This window comes from Amia ocellicauda, chromosome 16 (genome assembly GCF_036373705.1).
Source record: "Amia ocellicauda isolate fAmiCal2 chromosome 16, fAmiCal2.hap1, whole genome shotgun sequence".
Classification (NCBI taxonomy): domain Eukaryota; kingdom Metazoa; phylum Chordata; class Actinopteri; order Amiiformes; family Amiidae; genus Amia; species Amia ocellicauda.
The window spans coordinates 7,717,425-7,730,395 of NC_089865.1; positions in this window are offsets into that span (position 1 = coordinate 7,717,425).

Genomic DNA, 12,971 nt, shown 5'->3' on the forward strand with positions numbered 1-12,971 from the left:
GCTCTTTGGTCTTGGCCATGGTGGAGAGTTTGGAATCTGATTGATTGATTACTTCTGTGGACAGGTGTCTTTTATACAGGTAACGAGCTGAGATTAGGAGCACTCCCTTTAAGTCCCTTTTACCTGTATAAAAGACACCTGGGAGCCAGAAATCTTGCTGATTGATAGGGGATCAAATACTTATTTCCCTCATTAACATGCAAATCAATTTATAACTTTTTTGAAATGCGTTTTTCTGGATTTCTTTGTTGTTATTCTGTCTCTCACTGTTAAAATACACCTACCATTAAAATTATAGACTGATCATTTCTTTGTCAGTGGGCAAACGTACAAAATCAGCAGGGGATCAAATACTTTTTTCCCTCACTGTATGTATATAATTCCCTCAAGGCTCCTGAATACATTCCCTTTGAAGTTTGAGACCTTAACCCATTGCTTGACTTATTTTCATGTGAGCAGTTATGTAAAGATTTTATTTCCCATTTCAGGCACTTCTTATAACCGTATAAGCATTAACATCAAGACTTCCAACAAGAAGTATCATTCTTTGGTGTTGCTACAAATAAACTCCATTGTGAATTGAAAAAGGCTCAATTCAAAAGGTATCCACCGGTATTTATATTTATTGGGAACATATAGTGTCATGGATGAGAGTTCTGGCATCAGGCCATGCAACAAAAATGTGAACATTCAGCATTTTGCAGGTTTTGTAACAAAAACCCAAGGACAGGCAAACAACATATCCAATTAATGGCCGTCATAATAATTTAATGTTTAGCCTTTAAAGTGGTTGTTAAAGGTGCCTTTTTAGAAGCTTTAGTATAAGGTTAGCTAATAGGGTCATTTTATGAGTTTGATGGTGTCCTTGGCATGAAGGCAGTGCTCCTAAACATTTGTTTTATTGCCAGCTGTTCAGATTCCACCTAGAGTATTCACAATCTGAATTAAAAAAAGAGTATAAACCACAGTTAAGCCCAGAAGGAGGACTACTTCAATAACATTACATTTATTCTGTTCAGTATTGCTGGTTGTTATTGTCTCTGTGTGTATTCTCACCATGTGAGTTTGGGTTAGTTTATGCAATGTGAAGAGACAAGAGTCCCTTGTGTTCAACCAGCAATATCAGGAATAAAACTAATGGAATTGTATATTATTTTAAGGTGCCTATACAGCTAGTGTTGTTGTTGAAATTATATTACTATCAAAATAAGATAATATTGCCTAATTTTTAGATTCTATTTTTGTATCTATGTCTCAAAGAATCAATTCTGTTTAGTACTGGTGATAAAGTCAGCAAGACCAAGGTCTGGTTTAAGTCAAACCTACCTACTTGCCAATCACAAATAACAAACAAAATACTCAGTTGTTGGTTTTCTTTGGGCAGAAGTATGATGCCTCTGGCTTCTAGCAAACAGAAAAACTGACTTTGTAATTTAAGATTAGTGGGTGGTCTGATTTAATTCGACCACTTAGTGTTGACTGTGGGGCTTTTAGAAAGGTGGTAGTTGGTAGGTGGTAGCTGAAATTTAATGGAGTAAGTCTTATGCCTGACTCTAGCAGGCAACAATACATATTTCTTAAAACAAATAGTTATCCTTCTTCTGAAATGCACTCACTTTAAAACATTAAATCCCAATCCTATGGTCAGAATGATTTAGAGATAAGAGATAATTGCAGAGGAAGAAAATAAACTTTTAATAAGCATATTGCTCATTCGTGTGACTGATCTGAATTATGCAAAGTTTAAATGTTATATGAATGTTGAATAGTTTGAATGTTATTGTTATCCATCACATCTTGATTGTGCTTCTACATGAATGTGTGCTCTGTTGCTAACAGGAGCGCTTTAATTGCTGTTTTGTCACACCTATAGGCGATTCTACATAAACAATCAATCTATTGATTGAATGATTGATTTTTTTATTTAACGCAATGGAGTCAGTAGTGAGTAATTACATGAAGTATACTTATAATTCATGCATATATTTTTCAGGGACTACAATAAACAAACCAGAATTTAAAGTATCTGAAGATACATGGGCTGTGTGTGACAGTACTTTTGCATGATATATTATTGGATATGTATTATTTTATGGTAGTATGCAGGTACATATCAGTGGTAGTTTGCAATTGTAGTATTAGTATTAATTAATATTAACTTGCTTACTACCCTTACAATAACACATACATACACTATTGTAGCACCGTCTGCTGGCACAGCCCAGAACTACTGACTGCAACACACTGTCAGCTGAGCACAGGGGCTATTGTGAGTGGCCCTGCCTACTGAGAGGCTTACATGTTTTATCACCAGTCGTTTTTGTTGTTGTTGCAGCTTTTCTACAGGAGAAAAAAATCATAAACATTTATGGCAGCTTTTTTGTAAAAGAACAAACTTCCCTTCCCCCAGCCCCTATCTGACAGTACTTCTGTCAAGGAATGTGAATTTAAGAGGTTTTATGATATCTGAAATTCCATATAATTTCATAAATTGTACCTGGAAAAAAAATAGCCACGTGTTTCATTCAAACTTTGTTGTTAAATTGGTGACAATTTTGTACACTGCTCTGCCAATATAAGTAGAATGTTTTGTCAAATGTGAAGCGACGCATGAGAGAAAAGATGGTGACTCCCAAGTGCAAGTAGAGTAGCCAACTACTGCTGGGCCCAAGAAGTTGTAAATAATCAAATGGGGCATTTTATAAAAGTGGCAGATTTATGTTTTGTACAGCATGTAATGTCCCAATACATTACAAGAGAAATGCAAAATCCAACCAACTTGTTTAAAGTAAAAAAGTACTTTGCATAAACCTAAGGCACAGGGCCTTGAGTTGACTGTGGGTGAGAAAAGCAAAAGTGAGAAGTTGACTGTGAAGATTGAAGACAGAATTTGTATTTTCAAAGCTGAGTGACCGAAAAATACAGGTGAATCAATGTCTAGGAATAATCTTGTAGCCAATGAAAGTACAAATGCTAAAGGGTGCTATACTGAATATCTTGGCAGTGCCCTGTCTGTATTTTATTAAAGACAGTGATGTGCTGTGAGAGGACAGGTGTTGATTTACGTCTGATGTACAGCATGCTATTTCAGGACCAAAGAAAGCTGTAACTTTAAGTACAGTAAGACCATTTTACACTTAGAATTAATGTTGTCAGTAAGAGTTTACATTATAAGTGTTAATAGACTATTTAAAAGCTTGTCTATAAATGTAGTGAAAATGGCATAAAATGTGTATGTTTCTGTGTTTTATCTTTCCTGACTCTCTAGACTAACCTTTCATATTTCCTCACTCTATCAAGAAGTCATCATAATAATTATGTGTAGTTAGTTCAGAAGATTGTGTAATTATGTTATAATGTAGATCGTATAATGATGTAATTATAAGGTGAATGAGATATTTAGGGAAAGATTTCTGATATCAACATTACATTTCAAAGTTTCATGAGTGTTTCCTATGGAGGCATCCATAATCATAATGAATTATCCTATAATAACCATGAAATACTACGGGCTGGAAAACAGGCACTGTATTTTAGCTGACCAATGTTACATCATTTATCTTAGAGCTATCCATAGTAAGAATATTTGGTGGGTTGAAGATGTTGCTTTGCATACTGATGAAGAAAGGGATTTTAGAAACATTGTGGAGAAAAACATATGAAACCACCAGCCCAAGGCAAAACTGTAATGAAGAAAGGGAAACAAGAATGGTTGATTATCTTGGAGAGAGAGGAAAAAGTCTAAAGAGAGTATGTAATTGAATGTATCTTATTTTTTGTGTTATTTTATTTTTTTATATTGGAAACAAAAGGGGGAATTTAAAGTGCTTATAAATTGGGGTTCCATGTGAGAAGCAGCACTTGTGTCCTTTAGCTGCATAGTATGTTATTAGCCTAGGTTTATATACTAGGCAAAATTGTTCTTATTTTCATTGCTAGTGAACAAATTAAAATAATTTGTCTAGCCCCGGTTGTTTCTAAAATAAATGAAAAAAAAAAAACACCTTCTAGCGGTTAAATAAATGGGATGAGGTAAAGATCCATTGCCTGATCTTATACAACTTCATTGCCTGACAAAATTAGAATCAGCTGATAATTTATAGACAGAATCAAGATAAGAGGGTGTCTGTTACTCACTGTCATCAGTTCCCCGTTTCTCGCATGTCTCGCATGTCTCGGTGTACCTGAAATATTTGTTTACAAATACTCACTAAGCTGGTGAAGCTGATGCACAATTTACTTGCTATTTTTCTACAAAAGCTGTTCCACTGCTTTTCTCATATAATGTCTTATATGCATATATATGTACAGTATTTGTAAAAAGTATATGTGTATATGTTTAAACTATACAAATATAGGCTTCAATGTCTGTGAATGTGTGCGAATTTTGATAATGACAGGATGAATTTCATGAAAATGGTCTTAAGTTATGCATATGAATGCATTTTTTATTGAGCATAAGGAAGGGGACAGATGTTTTTTTATTTTTTAGCACTGGAATCACACCAATGCACATCAGAATTAAACTTAATGTGCTTTCAGTTTGGAGTTTGAGTGATCAGTTTGAATGTGACAAATTTGAGACTATTTCAGAAATGTGTTTTGTAAATTGTTTCAGAGATAACCTTAGTTGTTTTAACAGCAACTTGAGGTCAAATAAGCAATTTTACAAGGAAATCATAATTAATGACCAACTTTACTTAAATATCCTTTTTAATTTAAATAATAAGAATTGTCTTTTTTTTCACTCCTGTCATCACTGTCATCAATATACAATATTAAAAATGAATACAAATTATCATTATTAAATAGAATGTTATACAGTTGTTGTATATTAATATCAATACCCCACATTTGGCAATTATTTTCAATTCAGATATGTACTTGTTATAAACTGCACAAATATTACAATGATGTGTTCTGAAGAATGATACCATTAATTGTTTAAGATTGACATTTTCAGAGCCTCTTATATTGGGATAAATCATATTTAAAAAAAACACATTTTAGGCACAAAATGGCAAAAGTACTTAAAAGGAAAAGCTACAGAATAACAAATGTATAAAGAATGGAGTTTAACTTGTCATAACAGTAGCCTCCTGGATATAAATGGGTAAACAACTCCATAGGGAAGGAGCCATGTACCATGTAACTATGATCACTCAGGGAAAACATGCTAAGCTACATTAATTACCAAGAGACCAGAATCACACTATAACTACTTTACAGGATAGTAAGGACTATGAATGCCATTGATAGATGAAGGACCGATATTTTGTGTTGTTTTCAATTTGAGGAGAAAATGATGGCAGAAAGAATGTAAAAAGTAACCATTGATAGTGTAAACAAGCAAGAACAACTATACTATGCTCAGACCACCCAATTCCTTTAAACACGTTTGCATCTGCATTTCTAGCCAGCTGTGAACAATTAATGGTGTAGACCAAATTACGAAAGGGCATTAGCAAAATGTTTTATTATTTCCTTTATATGGAATACATATCTAATGAATGAGTGTGAAAATACCTCCAATTCTATGCTATTTCAAAAATCATAAAATAATTAACAATATTGGGAATCTGCATGTTTTAAAGGTGAAATGTTGCTACATTTATTTTCCTGTACAAGGTGTATTATGCTTTATGAAATATTGCTCTGTAAGAGGTCATTCTGCAGCCAAACAACCTGCTCTCAGAGCTGCATTTGAAATTGACAGTTTACACCACTGGGGGAATTTTACCCGCCAAAAATTGTTTCAATCAAAGCCATCTTTACTTATGTTGCTTTATAACTTAGAAAAGCACAGCTTCCATTTTTTTTCACACTGCATGTGACACAGGTTCATAAGAGATGTAGATGTAAAGGTGGATCATTGTAAACTATATGGTTCATTCACTTTAATCCCTAGGGGTGTATGAGGGAGATTTGCCAAACGTAATACATTAATATTGCTGTGGAAGAGCTTTAATATCTGGGGGACATTTTCAGTATGAGGAGCTTGCAAAAATATTGGAAATTACATCATCATTTCTAATTTGTGGTTGACAGATACAATTCAAAACATTTTTCATAAGGTCTGTAGTGGTTGTGTGGTTTTTGATCACTGCTGCATCGCCTACTTACCTGAGAGCTGCAGCACATAATTCTAGTAAGCTGTCCCCAGGAAGCGTTCTTTTTTTTTTTGAGATCGGGTACACAAAATAGAGTGCAGAAGAACCAGAAAATAAAGAAATAAAAAGAGCAGTGGGGTGATTTAGATATACATAGCCTAACACTTTTGTAAATGCATGAACTGATTTAAAAGGTGTAATAAAGAATTAAGAGTCCATTCGTAGTGTGCTTTTGGCCTGCCGTGCCATGCACAGGGTGTGATGCAAGAAGACCAGAAGACATAAATCTCTGATTTAAGTCACCACTGATTTCAGATTAATTGAAAACAAATTAATTAGAAATATGAGTGCACACACAGGAATCGATAAAGGGCAGAAGGTCAACAAGTGTCCCGATTTTGCCAGTGTGACATGTTCATTAAAGCATTTCAACCGTCAACATCAGCCTGCCAAATTCTATACAGTAATCTTGCACTGCTCAGTTTTTGTTTTACGTGAGGCTTATAACTGTCTCCACTTACTAACAGATCAGGGTCCCCATTATATCACTTCAAGGGAAAGTATTCAGTCAATTAAAACATCATGTTTAGCTAAATGTACATGGTCTTCATAGATTTTGACATGAAAATATTTTCAGTAAAAACATAAATATACTTTATATATTTAAAGACATGTATTAATTGCATATTCTGGCATTCCAACATTCAGGATCTTATCCATACATACACTTGCAGTTTCTCCCTTTAGCAGAATGCCATCCTTTTTTTATATTATATCCCGCCCCAAGTCTAAGTGATTTCCAGAATTCCATTTGCAAGGTCAATATTCATATAGTTTTTACTGGGAACTTATACAATATATAATACCATTTCCACAAACATGTTTAAAGGTTAGGCTAACATTATTAGCAATATATTAATCATAATTATGTAAAATGAATAACTCAATTAAAGTACTGGTAGGTGATAAACAGTCTATTCATTGTAAGGTTTATAAACAGATGTCTATGCTGACAGACCTTCTCCACTCACCTGACGTTAACCTCTGTACAATAACAGAGTGGCAAGAACTGTGCTGGGAATGGAAAATCCACTCAACTTTTTTTCCACAATGTTAATCTTTAAAAAAAATATCCCTTTTCTTTGGTAATCCTGTTTCATCTTCTTGTGGATTGCATTTCATGCCTAATTTTCCACGGTTCTTAAGAGCTTTAAATGAAGAAATAATTAACATACCAGTGATTTAACCAGCCAAAAGTAATGTTCCTGGCTAAATGGATCAAATATGAGCTTTAAACAAAAAATAAATAAGGAAACTAGCAAGTAGGCTATATACACCTATCAGCCATAACATTATGACCACTGAAAGGTGAAGTGAATAACACTGGTAATCTCGTTATCATGGCACCTGTCAGTGGGTGGGATATATTAGGCAGCAAGTGAACATTTTGTCCTTAAAGTTGATGTGTTAGAAGCAGGAAAAATGGGTAAGCGTAAGGATCTGAGCGACTTTGACAAGGGCCAAATTGTGATGGCTAGACGACTGGGTCAGAGCATCTCCAAAACTGCAGCTCTTGTGGGGTGTTCCCGGTCTGCAGTGGTCAGTACCTATCAAAAGTGGTCCAAGGAAGGAAAAGCGGTGAACCGGCGACAGGGTCATGGGTGGCCAAGGCTCATTGATGCACGTGGGGAGCGAAGGCTGGCCCGTGTGGTCCGATCCAACAGACGAGCTACTGTTGCTCAAATTGCTGAAAAAGTTAATGCTGGTTCTGATAGAAAGGTGTCAGAACACACAGTGCATCGCAGTTTGTTGCGTATGGGGCTGCGTAGCCGCAGACCAGTCAGGGTGCCCATGCTGACCCCTGTCCACTGCCGAAAGGATCTGCTGCTAACATCTTGGTGCCAGATACCACAGCACACCTTCAGAGGTCTAGTGGAGTCCATGGCTTGACAGGTCAGGGCTGTTTGGGTGGCAAAAGGGGGACCTACACAATATTAGGCAGGTGGTCATAATGTTATTGCTGATTGGTGTATATTTGCATCTCCATCACCATCAGCCTATATTGATTGATTGGATGAAGACACCCCCCAAGATATTTCACAGCATTTATTTTCCATGTAACACCTGCAAAGTTTATGATTTCATCTTCCCATCTTTTATGTGATTGTATTCTACGTCTTTTTTCATCGCTTGGCTTCCTGTGTCCATCATATATATACATATATACATACAAATCTTAATACAGTGACAACAATTAATTTGTATAACACATCAATTACATTCATAATCTTTATTGTGATCTGTGAATCTGCATTGCAGTGTCAAACAAAGATTTGACGCTGCATACAATTCCACTACATCAATATGTTACATAGCCCACACTACACTAACCTTAGCCAACACCAAAATATTGACATTGACAGCTTAAAGTTAAAGCATTCAGAAATCAACCCTAACCCAAACGGAAGCCTAATTTTACAGGAGACTTTAAGTAGAAAAGTAGAAATGTAATTCTATTTTAAAATGTTGCTAAATTACTGAAAATAATGCTTGGAATAGAATAGAAATGGAATAGAACTCAATGAAGTAACGCATGAGAAAGATCTAGGAGTCTACATGGACTCCTCACTTTCTCCATCCAAACAATGTGGGGAAGCAATGAAAAAGACAAACATAATGTTAGGGTATATTGTCAAAAGTGTAGAATTGAGAACAAGGGCAGTGATGTTCAGACTATACAATGCACTAGTTAGACCTCATCTGGATACTGTGGACAGTTCTGAGCTCCACACTTCAAGAAAGATATCGCTGCTCTAGAGGCAGTTCAGAGGAGAGCAACCAGACTTATTCCAGGTCTGAAGGGAAAGTCCTACTGAGAGACTGAGGAACTGAACCTTTTCACCCTGGAACAGAGGAGACTACGTGGGGACTTGATTCAAGTCTTCAAAATCATGAAAGGCATCGACCACATCAAACAAGAGGAGCTTTTCCAGATCAGCAGGGACACACGCACTTGGGGACACAAATGGAAATTGGGCTTCAAGGCATTCAAGACAGAAAACAGGAGACACTTCTTCACAAAACTGTTGACACAATCTGGAACAAACTCCCCAGCGATGTGGTTGAAGCTGAAGATTTAGGAACATTCAAAAACAGACTGGATAGGATCCTTGGATTATTAATGGACACCAAATAAGCATGATGGGTCGAATGGCTTTCTCTCGTTTGTAAACTTTATTATGTTCTTCTTATGTTCTCTCAAACAAACAAAGATATTTTTTAGACCGTTCCCACCTTCATTTCTATCCCTTACCAATAGGCTGTAAGCCAGCATTAGACAGCACAGCATTTGGACTTTGGCTCACTCGCAATATATTGACATGGGTGCATTGCCATTGCATATATTATTTGCTTGTCCTTTGGTTTTAGACCAGAATTGGATCTGCTGTAATATTAACTTTTAGGTGTGCAAACTAAAACATGATTAATCTACCTACTGTCCAAATAAAACAGTAATACAACCTGTTATCAAACACAGCGGACTCAATACCCATCACCTGCCTAGAGCCTAATGCCATGTATGTTGACTTATCTTAATTTGTCTTAAATTAAATTTCCCTGCTTGGTGGCAATGTACTAAAACTAAGATTTATATAACTTACTAAAAATGTAATGAAATTGTATTATTAGTACATATTTTGTTTTCCTGGTTGCTATGGGGATGATGGATTAGGTAATTATCCACTTGTTGCCTATGAATGCCTTTTGATGTATCGATCCTGTTATTCAATTTGTCGAAGTGTGCACTTGATAATGATAATGCATACTACAATAGAAACAAGAGATTGAAATGCATTACCAAGTAGATCTATGACTTTCATCCGCAACATTATTGATTTCCTCAGGGCTAAATGTTTATTTGGTTTATGTGATTTCTCCAGAGTTATTGTGGAAGTTATCTCTTTACCTAGACATTACACATGGAAATCAAGAAAATATCATGATCAGTAATAATTAAATGGAAACAATGTTATTCATATTTAATTATTTTGTTAACATATACTTAAAATAAGAAATAAATACATGGCATACATAAATCATCTCAAGAGGATCATGAGGAGAAAGCTTCAGTTTAGAGCTCTTGTAACTTGTAGGTTCAAACTGGTACCCAAAATAACATCTTTTTTCCAAGACAGTCACAAACTTGAAAAACAATTCTGTTCAGCAGAAACAAGAGGCTTTTGGTAAACAGAAAGCAATGAATCAACAGGTGAGTTTATAATTTGTATTTAACTGATGGTCAGTTTGGTTGAGTCCAGACCTGTGTCACTAGTTCTCTAGTGATGAATGTTCAATTTGACTAGATTGAATCATTGCAGTGTACCTTGTCTCTTTTTGGTCTATGGTCTAAGTAGAGCTTTTCTTTATATACAAAAGCATGCTTTTCAGGCAGGTAAACTGACAGCTGCCTGCTACAGAGTGGAGTTAAGTGAAGGGGAAATGAGACAGATTAAAAACAGATAAATAAATAAGTCAGAAAATAGAACAAATGTATCCTGAATTGACTTTTTTTGGTCCAATGCTTAGACCAAAGAACAATTGTATTGGTTTTGATTCATATTCTGTGAAATATATAAGAATCCCAGAAATGATTCCAACAATGTGTGCTACTATGATACCAAGTCATCAATCCCACAAAGCTTGTACAGTAGCTTATAAAATAACATAAACATAATTGTTTATGGCTTGTTGGAAAAACTACCATAGTAATTATAATAATTGGTATTCATTTGACTTTTTCTGTATTGTTTTTTTTAATAAGTTAATTATTAATATCACCACACTTTATTATTTGCAGTCCTACTCTTATTTAATTAAAATAAAAGGCTGGAAAAAAATAATTGATCTCTAAATTGATTTTCTTAAGAGTTCATGAAATACAAATTAAAGTATATCAATTGCTTAAATATATATATATATATATATAATTTTGATAAATAATTCATATGGCACTCGAACCAGGCAATTCCAAAGCCTTTCAGTCAAATGTTCATTTTAATGTATTATTCCACGCAGTAATTTTAAGAATCACTCCAAGTTCTTTGACTTTTCTTTTTCAGTTGTCAAGGAAACCTGTCTTCTCGTTAATTCTTTGAATGTTTTTGCTGAAAATAGTAATACCTCGGATTGATGACACAATAGAGTTACAATAGAAGTGTAATGAGCATGTCATTCAGGCATAAAGCTACAGTAGACCTATGAGAATGGGAGAGTTTTCAAAACCTGCTCATTGTTTCAAAAATTCTATAAAATTAAGAGTTACTGACTGCTTATTCTAAGAGGATTTGTATAGACCAGTATTTACATGCCGTCATCTTCTGTGTGTGTTTTTGTTTTGGTTAAATATGTATCTTTATACAGCCAGCAAAAAACCTTGGGCCTAATTCTTGAAAAATTCTTAAAAGTAGACAACACGTTTTAACACCATCCTGTAACATGCTTCTTATAACAATGTGTAAGGTAGTATTCATTAAGGTTAATGAGCCTTAATAAGAACATGTGCTGTGAAAAACATTATCATATCATTAGCAGACTTGAATGCAGCGTTTGATTAAGTGCATGCTACAGATCCCTATAGCTCCTAATGATAAGACATTGGCAGGCAGAGGAGAGATTAAAGGAAGAGTATGGAAGTGCAACGATAGACAGCCGTTGGAAGCAGTTATTGTTCTGGAGATTATAGTAATATCCAGTAATGTCCCAGTCTAATGAGTCTTCACAAGCTGAGAGCAAACAGGGGAGTCGGAAACTGAAACATCTTTAACCAGAGATGTGGTTCGGCGGGGTCGGCAAAGAGTACTTGCCCTGATTTCTTAAACACGGAGAACATGGCTTATGTACATGTGATTATAATACTCCTGTGCATATATGGAAATTGATAAACATTTGAATACATTATTATATAATTTACATATTCATCATATGCTAATGCACCCCTCCTCTTAGTTGTAAGATGTGTGTTTTAATGTGCATCATATGCTTTAAGAGTCTTATTCTGCTTGGTGAATACTGTTCCTCATGGCACGCACCTTGCAGAAGATGCTTTACTGAATATGAGGCCTTACTGAATGAGGCCTCCCATGTCTGCTCTCTGTGGACAATAGAAAGAAAACCCTTTGGTAATATGAAAACGGGAAAAGAGACTGAGTTATTGAACATGAGTTATTGAAAACATCAAGGCATTCACCCCTCCCTGAACACCTTGTGCATGCCGTTGCTACAGACGTATACTTATAGTGGACTAATGTCTAGTGATGCACAGGCAAGGGCAGATTGAATAGACAGCTCACACTATTTTGTTATTGATGAGAGATGAGTTTGTCAATTGTTTTGTCTGACCTTTGGAAAAGAAAAAAAAAGATGCAGTCGGGATGATGATCACGATTTATTTATTTATTTGTTTTAAAGAAAACAATTTCAATCACGGTAACCTTTCATTTTCTAATAAACATTCAGGAGTTTGTGTTGAAATATATCAGCTTCATTTAGTAATATTCACTGTTTGATTATTTTATTTAGTTAAAAATGATATTTAATAAAATCCCATGGATCTATAATGTTTCTTTTTTCTCCAAAAGAAAATGAAGACCTTTATGTCTTCCAATCGTTTAATCTCTCACCCTTGATGAAAAATGTCATTATAATGTTGCTGCAGGTGGGAATTTCTCTTTCATGAACATTTCCCTTCACCACTTTGTATAATCATAGATGCACATGCTTTACAATACCTCATTTATAATAGGGCTATCAGATCCCTCATCAGATTCTAGACATGATTAAAATTGTAATTAATATTTGTAT